Source organism: Chelonia mydas, chromosome 5, assembly GCF_015237465.2.
Source record: "Chelonia mydas isolate rCheMyd1 chromosome 5, rCheMyd1.pri.v2, whole genome shotgun sequence".
NCBI classification, from domain to species: Eukaryota; Metazoa; Chordata; order Testudines; family Cheloniidae; genus Chelonia; species Chelonia mydas.
The window spans coordinates 115,756,623-115,771,538 of NC_051245.2; the positions used below are offsets into that span (position 1 = coordinate 115,756,623).

The following is a 14,916-nucleotide window of genomic DNA, read 5'->3' on the forward strand; positions in this document are numbered from 1 at the left end:
GGAACCACCTCTCATGTAGCTGAAAGCAGCTATCAAATCCCTCCTCATTCTTCTCTTCTGCAGACTAAACAATCCCAGTTCCCTCAGCCTCTCCTCATAAGTGCTTATGTCTCAGGCTCTTTTCCTACTACATTTACCATTTTGAAGTATGAAAAATGATACTTCTGTCCATGAAGAAAATACAGCCATTTATATGGAGTCCTGCAGTAATGGTCAATGCTCATATCCACAAATTTTCAAATCAGTAATTGTGGCACTCTATTTACAGCTGTTCGGCAAGTACAGCCTGTAGCAATTTATTTTTCCTTAATAAAACTTTCCTAAACTTGCACCTAGCTCTTCCACATCCTTTATTATCCTATCTTGGTTCCTCCCACTCAATTTCTGCACATGATTTAGTATGTTTTCTTTCTATTAGAACTTAGTAATAACACTAATAATGCTGCGTGGTTACATTATATCTAAATTCTTATGATGGCATCCATCACCACCATAGCTTTTGAGCACGTTGTTGGAGTTTTACTTCTCAAAAAATGCATGAATCAAGAATACCTTGCATCTAACATCTACAAAAGCAATACGTTACAAGGATCTTGTAAGGGGCCAGGGCATAGGCAATCTGGCCTAGTGTCTGCACGTCAGGGATGGTAGTTACTCAGCAGGAGTCAGAGGAATTGCAAGAGCCAGGTTTGGTAAGCAAGAGCAGTCAGAGGCAGGCCGAGGTCAGAGACCAGACGTAGTACCAGGCATCAGGGTCAGAGTCAGGCTGAGATCAGAGACTGGAGATTGGGAGTTAATGTGAAGTCAGGAGCTGCAGCAGGCTGAAGTCTGTGTGCTTGCCCAGACAACTTCCAGGGGCAACCCCTGAGGTTAAATAGGGTGCTCAACCAATCAGAGAGTCACAGGGTACTGTCACTCCGGCTTCCTTGAGTGGTGCTTCTCGTGGTGCTTACTGACCTTGGTGTTCCCTGGCTACAGCTCTGCATTTAGCTCTGCACTCTGGGAACATCTGTTGTCTCAGGCTCTGCAGATCCAGGTTCTAATCCACAGAGCCTTACAGATCTTGACATGGTTTACAAAAACGGGTAAACATTATCCCCATTTTGCAGATAAGGAAAAAGACAATGAGGTTTAGTGAATTGTTCCAAGTCACATTGAGAATCAACCTCAAGAACAGAACCCAACAGTCCAGACTCCTAGTCAGCTGCTCTGATCTCTAGTCTTCAAAGCCTGCCTGACTGGCTAAAAATTCCATTTCCATAATTTATATTAATATGCGTTAGTGGTGCGATGTTGTAAGGAAATTGGAAAAAAAAATAGGTGAGTAAGGAAATTGTTACTCAACTGAGGAGGAATAGGGACAGAATATTCTGAAAAATGGGAGCTGGAGTAAGAAAGGGTGGAGTTTGAAACTAGGGTTTGGAGGAAAACAAGGATTCTGCTTTGTGACAATTTTTGTTCTGGCAATTGTAACAAACCGGAGACCTTTACAAAAAATTGAGAAAAATCCAGAGTGAGACAGAACAACCAACATCTCAGTAGTAGGTGATGTGGGAGAGCCAAGTTCAAGGCTCCACTCATCCTTATTCAGAGCAGCACCATGAAGCTGGGTATCCCTCACTGCAAGTCAGTTCCCTGGCCATTTGGCTGTTCTGGGATGGGTCCTTCTCTCGCAAAACATTCAGTTGAAAACTTCTGGAATAGCTGTATTTGAAAAGCCGTTTTGTATTGGACTTTGCTGAGGTAAGAACCCACAGGCCTAGATCTGGGGTCTGCGGGGGTTAAAGCAGGTACTGCTTTCTTGTCTCCAGCAGGGGCCCAAGCTTGGTTACCATCAAGAGGTACTGACAGGCTAAGCCATGCAAGAATTCCTGTTCTAAGGGACATGAGCGACAGCACTCCATGATTCCCTGATTTGGTGCCACTCCCCATATAAACCAAAAGCCTTTTCTGGGAGTTGTCTGAGCAACACAGACCTCCAGTTTGCTTCTACCTTAGACCCTACCTCACTGCAGGGGCACAGGAACTAGGGGCGGGGGAAGAGCAGGAGGCCCATGGCCTGACCACTTTTTAACATGGGCGTAGTTTGGGGTGCAGAAGGGGGCCCTGTTACTCCCCCAAACTGCAAGCGGCGGACACAGAGTGGCACAGCCAGGGGCTGCGCTTCACAATGAGGGAAACTGATGATCAGCTCCCCCGCCTCAAAGCGCAGCCCCTGCTTGCAGCGCCAGACTCTTCCCGGTGGGGGGCTGAGGTGGCCTTAGCCCCTCCTCGCCAGGAAGCCTGGCCCCTCTCAGTGGCAATGCCCCTGCTACTCCTCTTCTCCCTGAGGCCCCGCCCCCTGGTCCGAAGAAGCCCCAGCCCATGTCGCTGCCCCCCAGGGCAAGTGTAGGGTCTGGAGCTCCCCACAGCAGCCCAGGCTCCCTGGGCAGCTCTTACCATGACCCAGCTCTGGCTTCCGGCCTGGCCAGAGGGCAGGGGCAGGGCCACGGTAGGGGGTGGGGCCTTGTGGGTCTCCCACGTGTACTAAGGTTCAAGCACTCCTGCCTCACTGTGACTTGCCTTGATCCCAGACTCCGGGTTCTTGACGAAGGCTTGGCTCCAGAACCTGATCCCTGCTTTACAGTCTTCAGTTTAAGACCATTGCTGATCCCAGTGAAAGACTCTGGCCTAGCCCAAACCCAATTCTCACTTCACTCTTTCATTGTGGCTATGGATCTGACTTTGCAGTTTTGACCCAGCCTGACCCCAGATTGATCTCTGACCTTAAGCCCCAATACCAAGCATCTCACCCCATGCCCATAGGCTACCCACAACCTGGCTCTGACAGTTGTGCTAGAGATGGATTATTTTAGCTCAGAAATATTTAATCCAACTTGTCTCCCATTATCATTAATTCATTTCAGCCTTCTCCAATATTATAAACAGAAGGACAGTAACCACTACAGTGAGCCAAAAAATGATCACACAGTGATATCTGAGATATGCTCTAAACCTAGGGAAAAACTGTTTAAGTCTTTGTTAACTATTTGCAAATGTTATTTTTCTTAAATTCTGCTGAATGTAACAACACTGGAAATTTGCACAGGGAAGTTTTAGTTCTGATCTCAGGTAGTCTCTGTAAGGAGAGAGATAAGGGAACTGAGGCCCTAATCTTACCCACATTTGCAAAACAACAAATTGATCTAATTGAAAGTCTGCTGCTTTTAATGTATTGTTAATAATCTGCTGATGTTTCAAAGGTTTCTCAAGTAGGTTTTTGTTTTCTCCCTCGTTTCCCCATGTCCTCCTGTACTGTTGTTTCTGAGAAAGCAGGAGACAAAGGGATGCAGATGTGCTCAACAGATGCATGCTATGGGACCACAGTAGTTTTTTCTAGGATTGGTATGTGACAGCTCTGAGACCTTACATCCCCTTTTCAGCTACCTTTATCATAGCTTGGAAAAGCACAGAAAATGGAAGTGAATACAAAGTAGATAGGATAAGCGGATCAGGATAAACTCAGATACACTGCTTCTAAAATATACTGCACTTGTCAAGCTTCTGACACACATCTTGGCTAGCTGGAAAAAAACAATCAAAGAAAACATTCATTACCAAAGTTAGAGTTACTTCCACAGTTTGTAATAATGATGCAGCCTTTGTTTTCTAAGAACTAACATCTCATAGACTAATGTATTAGTAACATTTTTGTATTAATTTAGGACCTAAAAATGAACGATGTACGACATGTTAAAAAAAAAAAAAATCATGCACCATATCAGACTATTCAGTTCCGTGGCAGCATGTGCAAACATTTTTCACCAATGGATTAAATAAAAATTGCATCCAGTTCCTTTTCTGCAGAAATCTGCCCAAGGACACGAGACCAGAAAAATCAATGTCCCTAAATGATTATAAATCTGTTTTTGCAGTGAACATTTCACAAATCAAGTCCTGGTAGTTTTGTGAAGTTCTAGTTATGACCTTCAAAAAGTATATTTTGTTACCTTTATAAGGACATTCAGTTCAGACCTAGGAGCATTGTCCTCATTCAGTTAGGATGCCCAGTCCTTCCAACTGAAGATGTGTAGTGTGACAGATATGGTGATTTATTGCAATATCCTGGACAAACCTTACTGAATTAAGTTTAAGTATCTTAGGAGTTTATTCTATTAAGAATGCAAATGTTTATGTATTATTGTGGAATTATATGTAATTTATTTAAGAGACATGGCTAGTATCAACTTTGGGAAGTGTTATGAGCTTCCAGAGACTCTCAAACAATGTGCTAGGGAATCAAAGTTAATGGGATTCTGAGGAAATACTTGGAGGGGGAGGGGAATGCACATTACCTTCCTCCAGATCCATCCTTTTGAAGCTGCACCTTGAAGGGAGAACCATTGTCTGGCGGATTACCCATTCACAGTCTCTTCAAAGACCCAAAATGGATAACAGGGTGATTCTCTGATCCATGTGTGTGCTGGTTCTGAGCCAAAGTAGTTATGAACTGATATACATAGAAAAACACCTCGGTAGGGGGTTGAAGGACTGGTCACTGGCTAGAGCCCTTGTTGGAGTAAGCTTATTACCAGAGAAGGGCTACTAGGATGACTTGAGGAATGGAAAACCTACCGTACTGGAGGAGACTCCAAGAACTTGGCTTCTTTACCCTAACCAAAAGAAGTCTGAGGAGTCCTCTCTATAAATATATCAGAGGAATAAATACCAGGGTGGGAGAGGAGTTATTGAAGTTAAGCACCAATGTGGACACAAGAACAAATGGATATAAACTGACCATCAATTAATTTAAGCACGGAATTAGACAAAGTTTTCCAATCATCAGAGGAGCGATGTTCTGAAACAGCTTTCCAAGCGGAGCAATGGGGGCAAAAAAAAATAAAACAACAACAAAAAACCCAACCCAAAAAAATAACTGGCTTCAAGACTGAGCTTGATAAGTTTATGGAGGGGATAGTATGACATGAGTGCCTACAATGGCATGTAGCCAATCTGTGACTGCTAGCAGCAAATACCTCCAACGGCCAGTGATGGGACACTAGATGGGGAGGGCTCTGAGTTAATATAGAGAATTCTTTCCCAGGTGTCTAGCTGGTGGGTCTTGCCCACAGAGTTAGGCCATATTTGTGATCAAGAAGGAATTTCCCCCCTGGACAGAATGGTAGAAATCCTGGGGGTTTTACACCTTCTGTAGCATGAGGCATTGCTCACTTGCAGGTTTAAACTCGTGTAAATGGTGGATTGTCTACAACTTGAAGTCTTTAAATCATGATTTCAGGACTTGAATAACTCAGCCAGAAGTTAGAAGCCTATTACGGGAGTGGGTGGGTGAAGATCTGTGGCCTGCAATGTGTAGGAGGTCAGACTGGATCATCATAATGGTCCCTTCTGACCTTAAATTGTATGAGTTTAGAATCTATTGACATGTGTATAGTTCTCTTATTGCTTTAATATGTTTTCTCTGTAATGATTTTACCACAAGAAGAAATGTGCTTGCTTAGAAAGAGCCGAGTGGTAACTTCACTGTGGCAATTACATTGTTTACCTTTTCTGAGGAGAAAAGTAAAGCAGACCTGCTCTGGCAGTCTGACTTTGCTGAGGATTTCACAGTGTAGACAAGGAACTGTGCAGCCTGGAAATACCTCAGTCAAGTGAGAGACAGACACAGCTGTCTGTCCAAGAGAGGTGATGGCTGGGATCTGGAATTGTGAGAGTGGATGCTCTTGGTGGAAAACAGATGGGGTAATACAGTGCAGTTGCCATGAACTATGATATGTATCATGACTTAATTTTACCTTATTATCATCAGCCTCGGAACATCTAGGCAGAGAATCAGATTTCTTTACATGAAGCTTCAGCTCCTGGTCTGACACTGGAGAAGTTTGGGAAACTCAAGTGGCCACATGCATGCTGCAGAAAACGGAATTATGTTTCAGAAAGTGCAGTCTTCTGCAGTTTCCACGATATGCTATGCATCCGATGAAGTGAGCTGTAGCTCACGAAAGCTCATGCTCAAATAAACTGGTTAGTCTCTAAGGTGCCACAAGTACTCCTTTTCTTTTTACGAATACAGACTAACACGGCTGTTACTCTGAAACCTGAAGAAAGTGCAGTGTTATCTATACAAATGTTTCATGGAAAAGAAGCTTTTTGGCAACAAATGTATATACTACCATTTGTAAAATGTTATTGTTTGTGAAAATAATGACAAACAGGAGATTCTAAATAGTAACAACTATTCTTCTATCCTGATCTGCTCTTGAGTTAACTAACACAAGTGTCACTTTTTAAGGCTCTCACACCCTCTCTTGGTTCGTGTCCCACAGACAGGAAGCAGAAGGTGAGAAGCCAGAGTGCAGGCAATGCAAGCATAATCACAGCTTTTTACACCTTTCTCCTCCTCCTTAGGAAGCTTAATTATATCTGTAGTGCTCACCCTTGGTGCCACCCCTTACCATTTATGGTCATATTCTGTTTTGGAGGGTCTTGAGTCTGGGGGCTTCAGTACCACTTCTTTTGTACCCCCATGGGAGGAGTAGGAAGTGAGATTGTGTTCCAACCAGGGACACCTTTTCTTTGTCTTTTAGTGTTTCTTATACCTTCCCCCCTCACACACACACACATCCGCCTTGCCCCTCCCAATTGGTTTCTTGACTTTGTCTTTGGAGAGGAGTTGGGGAAGAACTGTCCTTCAGTTGTACATTCGTACTCTCACCATACCCAGCAACACTTTAACTCTATTTATTATCTTTTCTCATTGTACTATAAACCCCATCTGGCTGTAGGAAGAAGCAACACATGGTGTCTTTGTTCCTTGTTCACATATGTCAATAAGGATATAGACACAAACAATTGTATTTTAAAAAGCTCAAAATTTAAACGGGCAAACAAAACCCAAAATTCTCTCTCAGGCAACAGGCCTAATTACTATATTAACATCACTAACAGTGCTTGTCATAATTTATTAGAGCTGGTCAGGAATGTGCTAAGTGATTTGCAGTTTCTGAAAAAAAATCAACATTTTCAACAGTAACATTTTGATTTTCCTGATTTTCTTTATTATTATTATTATTATTATTTTCTGTTTGAAAAATTGAAACAAAACATTTTGTTTCATGTTGGTTAGACCCAAATCAAAATATTTTGATTTGTTGAACTGAAATACATCATTTGGTATCAGTCTGACAGTTTAAACTGCATCTGCCTAAGATGCTGGAGTGCCTCATGGGAGTTGGAGTTTCGGTGCCTTATGCCCCCATTCTGTCCTTTGGGCTGTGCTCCTTGGCTGGATTACAGGTTTCAGAGTAACAGCCGTGTTAGTCTGTATTCGTAAAAAGAAAAGGAGTACTTGTGGCACCTTAGAGACTAACCAGTTTATTTGAGCATGAGCTTTCGTGAGCTACAGCTCACTTCATCGGATGCATAGCATATCGTGGAAACTGCAGAAGTCTTCTGCAGTTTCCACGATATGCTATGCATCCGATGAAGTGAGCTGTAGCTCACGAAAGCTCATGCTCAAATAAACTGGTTAGTCTCTAAGGTGCCACAAGTACTCCTTTTCTTTTTTGGCTGGATTACATTTCCCATGATGCACTGTCGGTTGACAGTGCCACATGGTCGATCATAAGAGCTAGGGAGCCCAGCCTTTAGGGAAGAATAATGGCATGAAGCGCTCAAGCTATAACTCCCATGAGGCACCATACACAAAGGCAAGTTAATGTCTAGCTTGTTCAAATATAAATTGTTTGGATGTTGCTGAATTGAAATTTTTCAGAACTTGTTCATTCAATGGGGAAAAAAAGATATTTCAACTTCTTACCCCATTGGGAAAGAAAACAAATGTCAAAATATGAAAATTTTCTGTGGGATAGAAGTTCTGCTTTTTGATCAACTCAATAGATTATAGGACACTATGACCAGAGTTTCCAAACTCCGATGACTAAATTTAGACACCTAAAGAAAAGTGACCTAATTTTCAGAGACAAAATACTGTCTCAAAAAGGGCACTTAATTAGGTACCCAAATATGGATTATGGAGCATATATTTAGATAACCTTGTTTGAAAATGTTCACCTGTGTGAATGATTCACACTACCCGCAGAATGTAAATTATACCTTATCCATAAGGATTTTCAGAGACTTGTTTCAGTGGCTATCGTATACACTTTTTGAAGGCAGCATATGACATTTTTACTAATAACTGTTAGTGTAAAATTTAATTGCAAGAAACAGTGCTGTACATTTATCCTCAGATCATCACAGTATCAAGTAGATTACATATATTTCAGTGACCACTTTATCCTGTCATTCAAAGTATATCAAATAAAGTTTTCTATGAAGATTTTCAGAGCTTAAAAAAATACATATGATGAGATGATAGAAAAGAGAAGAGAGAGAAATGATAAGTCTTCAAATATGGAAACATTGTTTTAAAGAAGACTGTGATCAATTGTTCTCCATGTTCACTAAAAGTAACAAAAGAAGCAATCAGCTTAGTTTGCAGTAATGGAGATTTAGGTTAGATACTAGGAAACCCTTTCTAACTATAAACATAGTTAAGCACTGAAACAGGTTGTCCTAGTTTCACAGTTAACTATTCCTTCGCTTTCTCTCCAAGGACAATGTTTTTACCAGTGACCACACATCTCTTCCAAAGCAAGCACATTTGTTTTAAAGGGCAAAAGCATATAGAGAAAAATAACAATAAAAGGTCCAACAAGGTTACTAAATATACCAGAAATGACCCATCAGTTCTATGGGGGTCTAATAGGCCAAGCTCTTTCCAACCCTTTAGCAAGGGCTGGGGCTGCCCTAGGACCAAAGGTACTTCTGATTGCTGGATCAAAAGGAAGACTCTGAGTCTATTTAAACTCCGCCCTTACATCCAAAGATGTGCTCGGTCTCCCAGCCCCTGAAAACAGGTGAACCAGGACATAAAGCTTCCAAGGCAGCCTTGGGAATTTACACTAATCACCCCCCTAGTGACCCAAGAACATACAAATATACATCACCTATACTGGTACAAAGGACTGTGAATAGTCTATGGTTCATACTGTCTAGCCCATCTCAGTATAATGGCTTTTTGAGGGTGTCATGCTTTTGACATAAAATGCAATACTGTCCTCAAAAGAACTGCATGTGGTTGCAATATCTGTCATGCAGGTTATCTAGGAAGACTGTGGAATCCCCTTTACTGGAGACTTTAACGGAGGTTAGACAAACACCTGTCAGGGATGGTCTAGGTACATTTAAACCTGCCTCAGAGTAGAGGGGTGGACTAAATTACCTCTTGATGTTTTTTCCAGCCTGGCATTTCTAGGATTCTATGATAGACAGGAATATTATGGCAAACATATCACATGCATTACGTCACAGAGAAATACAGAAGTTTGGAATTGACTGCATTTATAAAAGACCCAATAATGGCTAGAGTGAATGTTGCTATAGACTTCAATTCTAGGTTATCTGAAAATAAAGAGTAAATTTTTAACAGTGAAAGTAATTAACCATTGGAACAATTTACCAAGGGCTAGGGTAGATTCTCCATCACTGACCATTTTAAAGGCTAGATTGGATGGGTTCACTCCCCTAAAATAGATGTTGTAGGAGTTATTTTGGGCAAGTTCTGTGACTTTGGGAAAGGTCAGACTACATGATCACAATAGTCCCTTCTGTCCTTGGCATCTATGAACCCCAAGAAATAGTCCCAACAATATTTAAGAATTATACAGGAAATGGAAGAGAAAAATGTGAAATAATCCATTTGTGAATTTTATTCACCACCTCTGTGATGATGATTAGCAGTGAATGGTGATGAAAGACCATCTTATAAGAACATAGGGATTGCTGTACGTATAAGAACATAGCAATTGGTCCACTTAGTTAGGTATCTTGTCATAGTGACTGATACCACACATTTCCAAAGACGGTGCAAGAAACCCTGTCGTGAATAATCACTAATATTATAACTTTGCTCACAGAGGAAATTTCTTCCTATCTCTGTCAGAGCGTGTTTAGCACGTGTCATAAAGCATGAAGTGTTGATAGAGAAACCTTTTATAAAATATCCATAAGATCGCCCAATCCTTTTTATAAAGATTTTACCTTCAGTGATACCTTGGGGTGGTGAATCGAATGGGCTGAACAAAATTCCTTTTCAGTTTAAATGTATTGTCTTTCAAATTTATTTAATGTTCCCTTGCTCTTGTATTACAGTAAAGAGTAAAAGTGTCTACCCAATTTACTTTCTCTACACCAGTCATTATTTTACATATTTATATCACATCCCCTCTTGTTCATTTTCTCTGTTATAAACAGATCTGATCTTTTAAAATTTCTGCATAAAAAGTCTTTTCCATACCTCAATCATTTCCCCCCCATCTCTTCATCCTCCCTCTTTCTATTCTATCATTTTTGATACAGTGTGACCAGAGCTCACCCAATGCGCATGGTAGTTTCTTTAACAGAATTTATAATATTTCTATCCCTAACATTTGGCTTACTCCATTGACTGCTGACATGTGTTAGGCAGATATTTACACATCCCCTTTTGCTCACTAATGGGGAACAGTAAAGCGTGCGCGTGTGTGCACACGCACATGTGGTCATGTTCATCTTGTACTAATTATTTTGGTCTTGACTTGGAATTCAACTATTGACTATCCTTTGGTAAAGTACTTACTGTATTGTACTAGGACTTAAGTACTAGTTGACTTTCATGACTTTCTCAAGGCTGGCACAGTGTGAAACGAGAAAAATCAGACAAAAAGGAATTTAGTTGGCTACTCAGTTTCTGTATTCCCTATGCTCCAATTTCAGGATTCATGACTAGATTGTGTTTCAAACTATACTCTTGAAGCTTATGCACTACACCTTGCTCACGGCTGTGCCTAAAGTCACAATCTAACCCTCAGATGTGTGTCTGGATACACACAGCCTACATAGTCCTTTCCTCCTTTTATGGTTGCAATGAAATCTACAGCATTAGTTGTGAAAAAGGTGCTACTCAGCATTAGTAAGGTTATTAGAGTTTGGACCTCACTCATGAATCAGCAATGCTGCATGACGTGCCATTCTGCCACCCAAATGAAAGGTTCTCTTTCCACACTAGCAACAATAATGGCTCTTTTAACCAGGTTGAGAAAGTAGATTAAAAAAAAGAGCTGAACAATTAAAGTCTTTTGAGAACCTGTAACAATGGTTAAAGTATTGGGGATGTGGGAAAGTATCTTATATGGATCTCTCTCAAACAAATCTCTTGTGAATCTAGTAGCAATATTTCCTCTGAGTAAAGAATACCCATTGAAATGTAGCACAGTGGGCTCTTAACATCCACTCAAAACTGAATCATTAACAGGGTAAGGTAGTGAATCCGTTAAAGGGCTAGAAAATCCCCACTTTCTGGCCTGCACACCTACATGTTTGTAAATGTGTCCTTTTAAGGTAATACTAAAATTCATTTGCAATACATTAGCTTGCCCACAAGGGCTGGATGTATGGTTGCCAATCCTCCAGAATTGGCCTGGAGTCTCCAGGAATTAAAGATTAATCTTTATGTCCCACCAAAATTGGCAACCCTAGTTGGACAGCCTGGGGCCCACCACCCCTGATTACTGCCTGAAGCATGACCCGAGACCACAAGGGGGAGCACAGGATGCAGCCTTTCTGTTACAGTATTCCACATACAAAACTAATTCCATGATACCCACATGTTGCATGTAAATGCTTCCCACAGCTGCATTTTCACCCACATATTTCATACTGCATGTACTCATAGGTCCCATAATAAGAATACACTATTTTTATTGCAGTCAAATTATATGCAGTGCAATCATATATTGAAAAGCAAAAATGCACTAAATCAATTATATATTTGGTGCATATAACAGATAAAGAAAAAAAACACTCAATGAAACTTAGGTCACCATGAAATGTCTGACTTCTGAGTTACAAAAAAATTGAAGTTCAGTTCTAGAGATGGGTAAAACTAAGGAATTGAAAAACTTCTCAAAGTTCAAGATTTTTGTTATTTGATTACAAATTCACAGTTGGGCCTTTCTGGGGAAAAATCAACTAAGGTATTATTTTCTAAACAAAACTCAGTCCTTTTTACAAACAAGACCGGGCTTTCATATCAACAGGCAAAATGCATTCCTGCAAATTCTTGATGCAAAAGTTGTTTCTTTTTTTGTCAGCACTGAGAACAAAACAAAATTCGGGCACTAGCAGCGCAAGTGTGGGTGGACTGAAACATCAAAATGTTTTCATGAAATAAAAATTGACACTTTCATGCTGACTTAGATCAGATAAGCAGCAAAATGTGTCTGGTTCTCTGTAGTTGATTTAAACCTCCAAACCTTTTGGGGGTCTGCTAGTTCCAAATTTCTTCCTTCCCTAAAACTGACTTTCACTTTGTCTTCAAGTGGAAGGAATCTACAGGGGGAACCTTTACTTTTTATATCCCAGTGGTAACAGCAGGAATCTTTTGCAGAGGCAGCAGCTTTGATTTAACATCTTTCATTTAATGCTACTGAACAATAATGGGATCTCAAATGTACAGTAGTACATAATACAGATGTATTTCATAGGTGACAGTGGTAGTGGGAATATTAGTGGTAAATACACCATAGTATGTGATCAACGACTGTGAAAAAACAAACAGGGGGCGGGCTACAAATTTAAAAAAAAATAAGCAAGTTTTAAGCAAATTACAGCCCGCCAATAACCTCAACACAAGTTGTATCCTGGCACCGAGAGATGGTAACTTCCTGTTCAGGATGAGTGTTTTCAGCTCCACTCAGCGGATGACAGAGCCAACAAATATATAGGGCGTTTAAGTGTCAAGTATTTAAGGTCCAAATTCTGCCCCACTCACTTACATTGAGTACTATTTTGTACTATAAATAGTCCCTGATATATTGTTTGGAGCTGTGGACTGTATTAAGTTCTGGTCCTACAAATGACCCCATGTAAGTAGTCGCCTACATGGAGTTTTTAGTAAAGCCATAGGGCTGTGTGTGGACATGACTGAGGGTGGCAGAATCAGACCCTTTGTGTGAAGTGCTGAAATGAAAGAGTATAATAAATGGGTTTTCAATTGCAGCTGGGTAGGAAACAGGTTTCCTATCCCGGAAACATCGAGGAGGTATTGAAAACATTTCCTTTCCTTAATCAAAATTTGAAATCCAACATTTTTGCAAACCAAAAGTCTGCAAAAGATTTTCAGTTCAGGACAATTTTGACCATGTTTTATTTTTTTAAATGACTAGTCCACACTGAAGCCCAGGCCACTGCATCTTCATAGCCGTTGTTATAACCTACCCATGCTACAGTTACAATTTATATTTCAGTGTAGAAATACCCTTCGCCACGATAGCTTCTCATGTACCATCCCACACTTCACATAAGCCAGAAGAGAAGTGGAAAATGAGAAGCCAGGAAATAATTTAAGGACATAATCCCCAAATGGGATCCACGTGATCAGATCCCTGCCCCTCTACAGAACTCTGTAGCTTCACTAAAGCGTCCATATGGGCTCAAGGGTCAGATTGCAGGGTCAAGACCTTAAGACAAACCCAGCTTCTGTTCGAGCCTCTCTCTCTTTTCTCTAATTATCTTTTCATAACCCCGGACTTTCTTTTTCCTGTCTCAGTTTTGTATAATCAAATAGAATAAAAGTATTTTAAAAAAAAGAAAATCATACCAGGAATGGCATTTATATTTAAGAGGTTTTCATGCTACTAATTTGAAAGCAAAATTAAAAAATGTTTGTTAAATCTGAAATGAATACTGCATGTATATACATTTGTATATTGCATGTATATATATTTTAGATAGTAAGAATATTTGCATGTGGATCATAAGTAGTTGCCATGGTTACAGTGAACATTCGTGCATGTTCCCCTTTAGAGGTTTGTTTATATATATTTAAGTAGCGTACTTCAATCTTTTGAGCTGAGCACACTTTTTTAATGGTTATTTTTGACTGCATAGTGAAGAAAAGAGTATAAAATATGAATTGGTGGGGGTTTGTTTTGTTTACTCAGCAGGTTTTCATTCAAAATCAGTTTTCTTTAAAATCTCTGAAAACATAGGACTAATATAGCCTGGTTAACACTGGGCACATTAACTTGAGAGTGGACGAGATGGCTGTTATCGCTAACATCCATGATACTAAAGAGAACGAGTTCATGGAAATGTCCCCAATGAAGTGACGAACCTCACATGTGTATATGCTGTATTAGTATAGAGGGCCAATCATTCATCTTTCTTATCTTTCAAGCAGGCCTTTAAAAAAAAAAAAAATCAAAGGAGGGGCCATGGTCTCATTTATAGTTTGCACAGAGTCAAAATCATCCCTGATGTATCTCCAGTGAAGTCAGCAGAGTTAAGAATCTGGCCTGGTGCTTTTATCCCCATTTACTCCCACCTCCCAATTTGGTGTTTTTATCCACACTTACATGAAAGATGAATGAATCCACAAGCACATACAAAGCAAACAGCAGTAAATACCGGTGCAATACTGTGTCTGGATTCTGGCTCTGAAATTCTGCTCAGGGTGGCTCTGAAATCTCCATCATTCTCCTACCTGCCAATTTTGGTATGCCCATCATGGGAAGCAGCATGAGGCTGAAACATCTGTCCTTCCCTTGATGACATGTTGTCTGCCTTAAAGCAGAAGCCATGACTAACACCTGGAAAGTCACTAGATTGACACCTCCTTTCTTTTTCAGAAAACTGACATGACCAGGGACAAATACACCAAACCACATACTGCCCAGTGGTTTATTCCACTAGGACCTTTCAGGGTCCAGACCAGTGAGGGATTATGTCACCACTTGCCCTGCAACTTGGGGTGTCTCATAATGCTTTGCTGCTGTGGCTTCCAGCCTGGGCTTCTCACGGTCAAACAGCATG

At 40.6% G+C, this 14,916-nt stretch overlaps 2 long non-coding RNA genes across 2 annotated transcripts in view; one reads left to right on the plus strand and one right to left on the minus strand.

Moving 5' to 3' along the window:
* LOC122465933 overlaps positions 1-5,910 on the minus strand; it is a 240,986-nt gene extending 235,076 nt beyond the window's left edge. The window contains exon 1 of the long non-coding RNA XR_006291082.1: positions 5,796-5,910. This is a non-coding gene — a long non-coding RNA (uncharacterized LOC122465933). The remainder of the gene's footprint in view (positions 1-5,795) is intronic.
* The window catches only part of LOC122465932, a 196,777-nt gene that overhangs the window by 148,151 nt on the left and 33,710 nt on the right, over positions 1-14,916 (plus strand). The window lies entirely within an intron of this gene.